The sequence below is a fragment of the Bison bison genome, unplaced genomic scaffold, assembly GCF_000754665.1.
Source record: "Bison bison bison isolate TAMUID 2011002044 unplaced genomic scaffold, Bison_UMD1.0 scf7180017864533, whole genome shotgun sequence".
NCBI lineage: Eukaryota > Metazoa > Chordata > Mammalia > Artiodactyla > Bovidae > Bison > Bison bison.
The window spans coordinates 13,439,685-13,451,685 of record NW_011495082.1 but is presented as its reverse complement, the minus strand read 5'-3'; the positions used below and the strand labels follow the sequence as shown (position 1 = coordinate 13,451,685).

At 38.5% G+C, this 12,001-nt stretch overlaps 1 pseudogene; it reads right to left on the bottom strand.

Moving 5' to 3' along the window:
* Nucleotides 1-7,905: 7,905 nt before the first annotated feature.
* Nucleotides 7,906-12,001, bottom strand: part of LOC104982581 — a 199,708-nt pseudogene continuing 195,612 nt past the window's right edge.

The window sequence follows — 12,001 nt, the reverse complement described above, 5'->3', positions numbered from 1 at the left end:
AAAGAAAGCTGAGTGCTGAAGAATTGATGCTTTTGAACTGTGGTGTTGGAGAAGACTCTTGAGAGTCCCTTGGACTGCAAGGAGGTCCAACCAGTCCATTCTGAAGGAGATCAGCCCTGGGTGTTCTTTGGAAGGAATGGTGCTGAAGCTGAAACTCCGGTACTTTGGCCACCTCATGTGAAGAGTTGACTCATTGGAAAAGACTCTGATGCTGGGAGGGATTGGGGGCAGGAGGAGAAGGGGACGACAGAGGATGAGATGGCTGGATGGCGTCACTGACTCGATGGACGTGAGTTTGAGTGAACTCTGGGAGTTGGTGATAGACAGGGAAGCCTGGCATGCTGCAGTTCATGGGGTTGCAGAGAGTTGGACATGACTGAGCAACTGAACTGAACTGAAAGTAGAATATGAAAATTGAAATGAAAGAAATAGGCCTCTTAAATGAGTTTTTAAAAATTACATTTGTTTCAACATATTGACAAAGTTATCAAAGAGATATTGAAATAAAATTTACCTCAAAGAAATTTCATGAATATGTGATTATATTATATAAACTCATTAATGCAGAAACTTCAGAACACAAATATCTGGTTTAAAGAAAAGTGTTTCAATCAGCCCTTTATTCTGTTTAATTAATTCCATAAGAGAGACTATTTTTTCCCCTTTACTCTCCCCTTCTTACATGACCCTGGAGATACAGAATTTACTTCCATAAGGACTGACCTCCAAGTATACTTGGGGAAAAAAAAACCGTTATCACTATGCAAGAAAATATTTTAAAATTAAATGCAACTTGAACAAATCTTTACCATCAAAACACTATGTATCATTAGTAAGTTGCTAGAACAAAGTAGGAAATATGAATTTTTCCAATGTTAAAACCATAGTACTCTTTTCTGTAAACTCCCTTGGCAATCTCAAGTTTCTTACCTTAAATATCACATAAAGAAGATAAAGGCCATCAAGTAAAAAGGGAATGCAAGATTAAGGTATAGAATCCTCAAAGCCCACAGATACAAAGCAATAACAACACAATTAAATATTCCTCAGTTCAGTTCAGTTTAGTTTCTCAGTTGTGTCCAACTCTGCGACCCCATAGACTGCAGCATTCTAACCTCCCAGTTCATCACCAACTCCCAGAGCCTACTTAAACTCATGTCCATTGAGTCAGCAATGCCATCTAACCATCTCATCCTCTGTCGTCCCCTTCTGCTCCCACCTTCAATCTTTCCCAGCATCAGGGTCTTTTCCAATGAGTCATTCTTTGCATCAGGTGGCCAAAGTATTGGAGTTTCAGCTTCGGCATCAGTCCTTCCAGTGAATAGTCAGGACTGATCTCCTTTAGGATTGACTGTTTTGATCTCCTTGCAGTCCAAGGGACTCTCAAGAGTCTGCTCTAGCACCACAGTTCAAAAGCATCAATTCTTTGGTGCTCAGCTTTCTTTATAGTCCAACTCTCACATCCATACGTGACTACTGGAAAAACCATGGCTTTGACTAGGCCTTTGTTGGTAATTCCTGCTGTGTGTTTATTTAATAACAGGCTCAGTAAAATTATAAGTAGGAGGTACCTTTTTGGCACTTGAAAGAGATATAGCAAAGTACTTATCAATTTATACAGCAATTAATACATTTACTGGACCTATCACCTTTTTGTAGAATATAGGAAACCATTTTTTAATTAAAAGTAAGATTTATATAAATACCTTTGTGAAAACTCTATGATAAGTTAAGAAAATTATTTATTTTGTGAAGTTTATGATCACAGATAGAAGCTATGCCTTATGCCAACACACCTTTGATTGCCATGGCCAAAACAGAGTATATTCAGCAAATATTTGCTTACTGGAACACAGTGTCCACTGAGACTGACAAGTATTACACATTTTTCCTTACATCAGTTCAGTTCAGTCGCTCATTCATGTCCGACTCTTTGAGACCCCATGAATCGCAGCACGCTAGGCCTCCCTGTCCTTAATTACAGTTGTTTGCATTATTTTAGAGGACTTCTTCATAGGCAGAAGAAATAAACATTCTCATACCAGCTAAGAGTTGGCCCAGGTTATAAATCTGGGAGAAACTGATTTTCTTTACAGTTTAATGGAAATAACACTAATTGTCCTTTTTTTTTTTTTTTTTTTTTAAGTCATACCTATCCAGTAGAGATCTCTTTTGGCCATGGGAAAAACATTTAGCATTCTCCAAGCTCAACAAAATTTTAAATATCAGTGGCATTTGATAGCTTGTTATTTGTCAAGAATGACCAGGATACTCCAACCCCTTGTTTACCTGATTTATTTCTTGTCAACAGTTTAGACTCAAGAACCATCTTTCCGCGAGAGTTTTCTGAATTGTTTGTTTATACTTCAGCTGACATTTCCTTCTTCCTGGGGCCACACTGGCATTTCATATGGATCTCTCAGCGCCAGGCCCACTGTATTATAACAGGTTGATTTCACTCCCATCTCCTCTATTAACCACCAGCTTCACCAGGGAGGGGACTGGGGCCAGCCCAGATTTCCCTCTCTCATGCCTAATATACTACCTGAGTACAATAGAGACTCTACCAAGAAGCTTGATAGATTAGATAAGGGGCTAGATGAAGCATGAGTACATTTTCTCTTCAATGTATGGGCTTATTAAACACTTAAAATATGGCAGCATCCAAGTTTCAAACACCACCTGTATTGTAACATATAATCCCCACTACATTTCCAAGAGGAGGGAACAATTATTAATTCTATGAAAGTAATGAGAAAACCAAGGCTCGAAAGGTTAATATATTCAAATGCCATGTAACTAGCAACTGATAAGGCTAAAATATAAATTCAGGCCTCTTGAGTTGCTTACTGCATGAAACCTTGAAACAGGACAGGAGCAGAGGAGAAAGACTGGAACATTTCAGACAAATCTGAGCCTGTGACATAGCAAAAGCTACTATCCACAGAAATGTTCAATCCTTATATTTTAGCTATGAACTCACCATGAAACATTGCCCTCATGTGGATTTGGGAATTTCCAACCTTGGCCATGCTGTATTACATCATACCCCACAAACAAGGTTTTAAGTTCTTTTTCTGGGTCTTCAGAATTCACAAATCATTAATCTACCTCCACTTTCAAGTCTATAGCACACAGTGAGCCAGGGCAGTCCAGATAAGAGAGCAGAGAGGCCAAGGGAAAACAAGAGAGGGAGGAAACATACAATAATCGAAATACTTTAACTCTGTTCCATGCTTTTTTGTTAAATGTTTATGTCAGAAATGTATTTGTAACCTGGCAAACCACAAGTAGCAGTTGATAAATACATGCCACTTAATAAAAAAGAGATTAAATAAAAATTACAATTAAAACAAGCATCATATATAAATCATATGTTACTATTTCTACTTCATGATATACCATGTTGAAAAAGAAAATTGAACAAAAGAAAAAAACATGAATTTGCTATTTTTATTTGTTTTTATGGGGTCATAATCTATTAGAAGTTTTGATTAACTAAAAATCTGACTTATACACACTGGGTTTTCAGACAGTGAAAAAATGGTAGAATAGAATTCAGCTTAACATAGATTTAAGTGATGCTAAGAGTGTATGAATAGAGACCAGAGATCATTCATGTAGAGCTCCAAGTTCCACACAATTAACAAAAGGAGTTACTGATCATCCAGAATAAAGGACATGAGTCAGTAGCACTTTAGCACTTACTTTTTTCAGAAATGGTGATGGGTTTTACTAAGCTTTTCAAACTCATTTATGTGGTGCTTTATTAAAAATACAAGCAAGAATGCTGACGCCATATGTTTTTCTCAGTACTGCTAACCACTGCATCTTCTTTCTCTATGAACTACTGGGTTTATCTTATACTAAAATTTATCAAATAAAAAAAATACATGAAATAAAAAATATGGTTCCCCTTCTCCTTTGCATGACAAGCAAAACTGAAAAAGTTTCTTATGATCAACAACATGCATTTAGTATCCAAAAAACAAGTTATACATGAAGTAAAAAATATGGTCCTGCTTCTCCTTCACATGATAAGGAAAACTGAAAAAGTTTTTAATGATCAACAACATGCATTTAGTATCAAAAAATTTATACATGAAATTAAAAATATGGTTCCCCTTCTCCTTAGCATGATAAGCAAAACTGAAAAAGCTTCTTATGATCAACAACATGCATTTAGTATATGTATATATCACGAATCCTGAGAGAAACCAGAAGAGATGAAAGGTATGGTGTCTAACCTTGAGCAACCGAGGCTGAGTGAATTGCCATGGACACCATGGGTGAGCAAGACTGAGCTGAAGGAGTTCAGTGGCCAGAGCATGCACATTGTCTAGGTGTGCCTCCTTGAAGCCACTCATTGACCACATTGCTACCTGTGCCTCTGCTTGGTGCTTGCAAGAGCTGTAAGAGTAAGCTTTAAGCATATATTCTTTCAGCATGGAACTTTTCCATGAACTCGGTCATGATCTGGTCTTATTAGTCAAGTATTCTAGGCAACTGGAAAGGAATGCTTTGACTCATTCAGATAATCAGAAAAATGCTTTCTTTCCGAAAACAAGTATGGGAAAGAATAGTCACCAAATCCCTTATTTTTTTTTTTTTTGGAAGTTCCATAATACTAAATAGAACTTGACACAGAAAATAAAAAACACAATAACCTGACATTTTAAATTCAATATTTAGTAACAATTTTATGGTAGTGGGCATTGATGAAGACTCCCACTCAGGCTTTATTACTTTAATAAAACAATTTTAGTACACTTACTATTCTACAGTAGCATTTTATTATGAATTACCAATAGCAAACTACCCTTGTCAAAATAAATAAAGCAAGTACATCTCAGGATTCCACATTCCTAATTTTATAATGTTGTCTTTTAACATTCATTGCAACTCATTTGCACAATTTAGTTATCTCTTGGGAATACTCAAGTCTTTAGTGTGAATTACTATAGCATTAAGTATGAAATGACAGATGCTTCAAGAAATTTTAAAAGAAATGCACTCAGGCAAAGATTAATGGCAAATAGTGTATCTCCTTCTACATTTACAGCTCCTACAATGAAAGCAGATGGACCACAAATATGCTTTTTGCCAAGTGGTCATTTTTAGTAGCAGAGCTGCTAACACAGCAATATTCTAAGTCCATTTTTCCAACACAATCCCACATAGAAACTCAACATCCTATAGCAGAAAGAACCCTGAAGAGACATCAGATAAGATTCTATCCAGCCCTTGAATGACTCCATGCATCATATGGGTCCTTCATCTGTCCTGGAAGGCTGCCTTCCACACTGCACATACTTCTGAGTCAAGAATATCTGGTGTTGTTCAGGGAGTTGATAAAGTAGTTTGTAATTTATATAGCTCTTTCTTCTCTACATTATTTCATTTTCACCTCTCCATAGTACGGAGTCTAACAGGTAGGGAAACTGCTGCACCTATAAGAAGTAAATTATAGGAGCATTCTGCTACAAAGTGCCAAAATCAGTACCATAACCTACATATTCTAAGTCCTTGTGGGTTTATTATTAGATTAGAAAGCTCTCTCGGTTCATGACCCCATAAAGATTTCATATACCAAAAAGACTGGTCAGAGAGAGCAAGGCACATGAAAAATTTGCTAATGTGCACTTCCGTCTAAATTAATAAATCCCCACCCAAATTAAATAATCTATGTGCCCAACCTTTGAGGGAATATGGTTATCTTTTATGAGTAACAACTAGAATCACCTTGAGCTAGTGTTTTTTGAGCTCTTGCTAACTCTCAGAAGGAATCATTGATAACATCTCTTTGGAGAAACCATTATCCCCACATTTAACACACCATGGCTATACAAATACTAAGTTCTTAATGCATTCCATACCTGCTTTAGCTTAAATTACAGCAATTGAAATTATGTAAAAACTAAGAAAAATGCCAACGCTGAACATATATGTCATCAAGTACATGGTAAACTATTGTTGTAAGTCTAGTTGGTATGAGAGAGGAAATACAAAATGGAACTTTAAATTAAACCTAGTTATAAATATTAAATACAGAAACGATGACTATCATATTCTTGTTATTATTCTTATACCCCCAAAGAAATCCCTATGCTATTTCTTCTTCGGGGATTCTTTATTCTCAACCCATCCTCCAATCCACTTTTTTGCCTGAAGAGTTCCTGCTTACAATGCTTGGACCCCAGTTCTCAGTCTTTAGGTGTGGCTTTCCTAGACAATTTAAACACATCCTATCTACTCCTCTTCTATGATACCCAATTTAACTGTATTTCTCTTTCAATATTTCTCATTTGCATTAGTTATTACTTGACACAGTTATTACTTTACACATTTATCCTACACTTGAATTATAGAGTCCCTCACATAAAGGACCATATATATTTATTTTTTGGTGGGTAGGGTATACTGAACACCTAGAACAGAGACTCAATAAAGATCTAGAATTACTGTATAAACAAAGTGAGAAGACATAACGTACTGAACTGTGATGACTAAAAGTCAGTAAACCACATCATAAAATTAAGTGTAATATTTCCTTATAGTCCATATATAACTTACTGCAGTAGCAGGTGTAAAAACAATTTAATAAAAGTCAAGAGGGAAAAGCATTTGTATCTTTCCATAGCACTGGAAAGAGAGGAGGGACAAGTTTAAGATTATCATAGTCCATCAAATTATCTCTTATCTCTTCTGGACATGAGTCAAATGGGTTCACTAATTTGTACTAATGAACAGAAATCCTTAGGTAAATCATCGACTTCCTTTTGAAAGGAGGCCAAATTAATATTAGGATAGATTCAGAATCTTTAGAAATGACTATTTGAGTGGATTTAACTTACCTTCCCATGATAACTGATAGCAGAAGCAGTCATTTAATTGGAAAGCTTCATGAAATAAAGCAGGACATACTGAAATCCTATTCCTCAGTTTTCCATGAACCACTTATCTCTAAAGAAAAATGAAGTTACCTTTGTATTTAGCAATTAGTTTTTAGTTAAATGTCACACAATCTCAATCTTTGATCAAAAAATTAGACAACTTTGACATTTTACTTCTAAAATTAACAAACAATGCCAAATGTATGTGATAGTTAAAATGTTCACTGTAAATATACAAACTCTTTACCATGAATAATTCTTAATAGTAACACAGAGTTCCCCAAGATAGAATTGCAAAAGAGCATCCTTAGATTTGGGGGTTGTTGTCACAAATGTAGATGTTAAAAAAAAAAAAAAAAAAAAACCTATTTCATCAGTTCAGAAGATCAATGAGCTTTAGTAAAGAGATATAGAAGATAATGAAACACTGTTAAATAAGAAACATAAATTGATCTCAGATCTGCTTTCCTGGTGGCTCAGATGGTAAAGAATCTGCTTGCAAAGCAGGAAACCTAGGTTCTATCCCTGGGTTGGGAAGATCACCTGGAGAAGGGAACGGATATCTACTCTAGTCTTCTTGCTGGAGAATTCCATGGACAGAGGAGCCTGGTGGGCTACAGTCCATGGGGTCGCAAGAGTCAGACACACCGAACAACTTTTTTCATACTTCTTTGATCCTTTATTTAAAAGAAAAAAAAAATAAAACATAAAAACAGGAGGATAAAAATTTACATACTGATTACCAACACAAGGAATCTTGCAGACAGGGGAATCTGGATGATGGTAGAAATGAAACTAGTGACCCTGCTCCCAACCATCAGTCCTGAGATTTAAGATGAAAGGCAGCTCCCTTGCTGCAGAATATATAGGTGGAGTCTTCATATGCTGTGAAACCTTCAGGGGCAGAGTAAGGGAGAGAAGCATTTTTATCCTCAGAAAGTAGTAAAAAAGAGATACCCTCAAAATTCAGGACCCAGGGCAGAACCCTAAGAGTAAAAAGGGGGTTCATATTTCAGAGCATCAGTGGCTGACCTGGGTACTGGGAGTCACTGCAGCCACAGAACAGGAGGGGACAAGGGGGTGGCTCTGCTGGAAGTGAGTGCAAGAAGCCTCCAGAAGGTAGTAGAAATAGCTGCACCAAGACAGACTTGTAGGCTAATGCTCTTCCCTCCTTGCTGGCTTTGCGTACTTGTTCAAGTTCATGACTCACTAAACCTGTCCCTTTAATAGAAGAGGAGAATATGAACACCAACATGTTATCAGTGTTTCCCAGGAAAACAGAAGCCACTTTATGTGTTCTAACTGTGAAGGGATTAATACAAGCAGTAGAGAATTACCCAGCCATTGAAAGAGCTGGGCAGTGAAGTCCAGGCAAGTCACAGCTGACCACCTCGGCCTGAAGCACTGCTAAGGTTTTGTTTTGTTTTCAAGAGCTCACTTGAAGCTGCTGCAATCCATGCAAATACACAGAAGCTCCCATCAACTCTGCAATTGACTCTGCTCCCATTGACTCTGTCTGCAGTAATGAAGGGTGTGGTTCTCAGGAGCTGGCCAGGAAGCCAGTGTGCTCACTCATCTGCACAGCATTTGGCTAAACTCTTTTCAGACAACGATGCCCTACCTTCCTTCTGCCTTTCTATCAAACGGAAATGCGTCTGCTTGGCATAGGCCAACTGCAACGTACAGGGAGAGGAATTCTAAAAAATGAAGGCCTTGGCTTTGGCTTTTCTGCACAGCAGAGAGGACCTTGCAAACAGGTGGTGACTAGGCAATTACCCAGCCTAACTGGAAATAAGGGTTAAAATAAGATTATGCATGATGAGTGTACAGTGAATATTGGCATTACTATTATTAATTTCATCATCACTATCATCACCTCTACAGGGCAGACACAACTGCTGGCAACACCAATTATGTAAAAGAGAATATGTCTCATTTGGTTCCAGGAAGAAGAACTGCACAAGAGAAGCAGAGTTTGATGGACCTTCAGGGAATGAAAACAACCCAGGAGGTTTTTTCCATTGTTGCTGTTGTTGTTGTTTAGTCACTCATTTGTGTCCAACTCTTTGCAACCCCATAGACTGTAGCCCACAAGGCTCTTCTGTGCATGGAATTTCCCAGGCAAGTATATTGGAGTGGGTTGCCATTTCCTCCTCCAGGGGATCTTCCCGACCCAGGGATTGAACCCACATCTCTTGCAAGTCTCCTGCATTGCAGGCAGATTCTTCACCACTGTGCCAAAATTTTATCAGTGGACTCATGTAACTTAAACAAGCAGAAATTAAACAATATTATCTTAGGGGAAAACAAGGAAGAAGAAAAGGAAGAGAAGGAAGGAGGGGGGAAGGAAGACTGGTAGTTGGAAGCAAAGGGTGAAAGAACCTTGAATTTCAAGCCAAAAGCTTTTGCTCTTTACTCTAGGTTAACCGTAACTGATGTGTTCTGTTTCTTAGCCTAATAACTGGAAAAACACCTACTGTATCTTGAATCAGCAGGAGACATGACAATGAGAAGGGCAGTTTTAGTTAGCAGGAGTTTAGAAAATAGAATCAAGCACAAGAAACTGAATAATCTAAATGCTAAAAATTATCACTGACATTTCAGCAAATTCACACAGCACATGCCTTATGTGCGACAAATTATAATACAGAGAAAATCAAATGCACTGACACACCAATACAGCAGAGTATCATCAGCAAAACCAACATGTACTGAGCCTCTCTAATACACACAGATGTGAGATGTGTGGAGACCATGACCCACAGGCAGAGGTGGGAGACCAGCCAATGATAGACGACAGCACAAATTAGCTCATGCCAAGTGTCCACTAACTGCCACAGTCAAACCGTCAAGACAAGGAGGTCGCAGCTGAAATCAAGACGCAAGAGCAGCTCTCCATCAAAGTGAAATAAAGTAAGAAAGTGGGTTCAAACTTCTCTCTTTGTAAGAGAGTGAAGAACAAGGGAAACAAAAGGAAAGTCGTTGGCAATGTTCCCAGAGTTCCAGGAGCCACAGAGCTGTTCACCATGCTCTGTGAGGTCGGTCACTGCAAGGGGGTCATCAGTCAGTCTGGTCACATGGGGACACTCCCTCAGGCCAACTTAAAAGGAAAAAATAAAGACCTAAACAGTGCCACGGTATCAGTCCCAGGAATCTGGGAACAGGATGGTAAAAGTGGCATTTATGGTACAAATTAATCCAAATGACCAAGGAGGGCAAATGTTTCCGACACGAATGCTGTATGTCATAAAGGACCTTGTGACCATGTGTAAAAGAGTGGTGCACTTTGCCAGAAAGGTCATTTTGTTGACTTCAGCCTTTTTCTTAAGCCTTATCTGCCCAAAACATACACGTAGGTCGGCAGCATGCCAATATACTCAAGAATACATGAAGACATTTTACTACTTCTATTCTCATGCCTTTTGATGAACATTAAAGTGTTTTTTACCTGGCACTTTCTCACATTGGATTGAGTTCAACTACATTGGATTGCAGTGGATTGTAACAGATGCTTTAGAAAAAAAAAAAATACTAATTCTAGTCATACATTCAGTGGTCACTCAAGAGGTGCCTTCAATGCCCTTGCTCCTCTCTTGGTTACGAACAATGCAATGGTTTTGTGTTCCTCTAAGCAAATGAGGCCAGCTCCCCTTGTCTTCAGAGTTTAAAATACCACATCCCAGTTATAAAGGTGTTCTACAACATGCCCTCAGTTCATCATTCAGACACATCTTTTATTATAAATCTCAGATAGCACATTCATTTCTCTGTAACTGACTGTGGCCTTTCCCTACCTAAAATATCTTTTCTGCTCTTTTATGGAACATTGCGACTTGTTCCCAGTACGGACTGGCTTGTAACAAACTTCCCTCAAAAATTTAGAGAATAACGATGACCATATTTATTGTTTGTTATGTTTCCAAGTACTGGCGGGGAGGTTCTCACTGATTTTGTCTGTTCTCACTTAAGTGTCTGCACTTGGTTGGAAAGTTCCAAATAGCCCACCCGTGTGGCAGGGCAGGCTGCTACCAGCTGGTGTGCCTTTGTTTTCTTCAACACGTCCTTTCCTCCTGCTCTAGCAAGACTGACTCAGGTATATCATGGTCTCAGAGCAGAATTCTAAGAGGGCAAAGAAGGAAGCTGCAAGGTCTCTTGAGTCCTAGACTTTGGAGATCCCACATCATTTCATCTATATTTTTACTAGGGTCAGTGAGTCAAAGCCAGATTTGACTCAAGGTGTGGTAGAGGAGACTCTACTTCTTGATAGAAGAAGCTACGAAGAATTTGTGGCCATATTAAATCTACCACCATTCATCATCTGGTCATAATTATTTACATCCTCCCATATGTAAAATATAAGTTAAATAAGTAGGGTGACAATATACAGCCTCGACATACTCCTTTTCCTATTTGGAACCAGTCTGTCGGTCCATGTCCAGTTCTAACTGTTGCTTCCTGGCCTGCATACAGGTTTCTCAAGAGGCAGGTCAGGTGGTCTGGTGTTTCCATCTCTTGAAGAATTTTCCACAGCTTATTGTGATCCACACAGTCAAAGGCTTTGGCATAGTCAATAAAGCAGAAATAGATGTTTTTCTGGAACTCTCTTGCTTTATCCATGATCCAGCATATGTTGGCAATTTGATCTCTGGTTCCTCTGCCTTTTCTAAAACGAGTTTGAACATCAGGAAGTTCACGGTTCACGTACTTCTGAAGCCTGGCTTGGAGACTTTTGAGCATTACTTTACTAGTGTGTGAGATGAGTGCAATTGTGTGGTAGTTGGAGCACTCTTTAGCATTGCCTTTCTTTGGGATTGGAATGAAAACTGATATTTTCCTGTCACAGAGTACATCATGAGAAATGCTAGGCTGGAAGAAGCACAAGCTGGAATCAAGACAGCCGGGAGAAATGTCAATAACCTCACATATGCAGATGAAACCACCCTTATGGCAGAAAGTGAAGAGGAACTAAAAAGCCTCTTGATGAAAGTGAAAGAGCAGAGTGAAAAAGTTGGCTTAAAGCTCAACATTCAGAAAACGAAGATCATGGCATCCGGTCCCATCACTTCATGGGAAATAGATGGGGAAACAGTGGAAACAGTGTCAGGCTT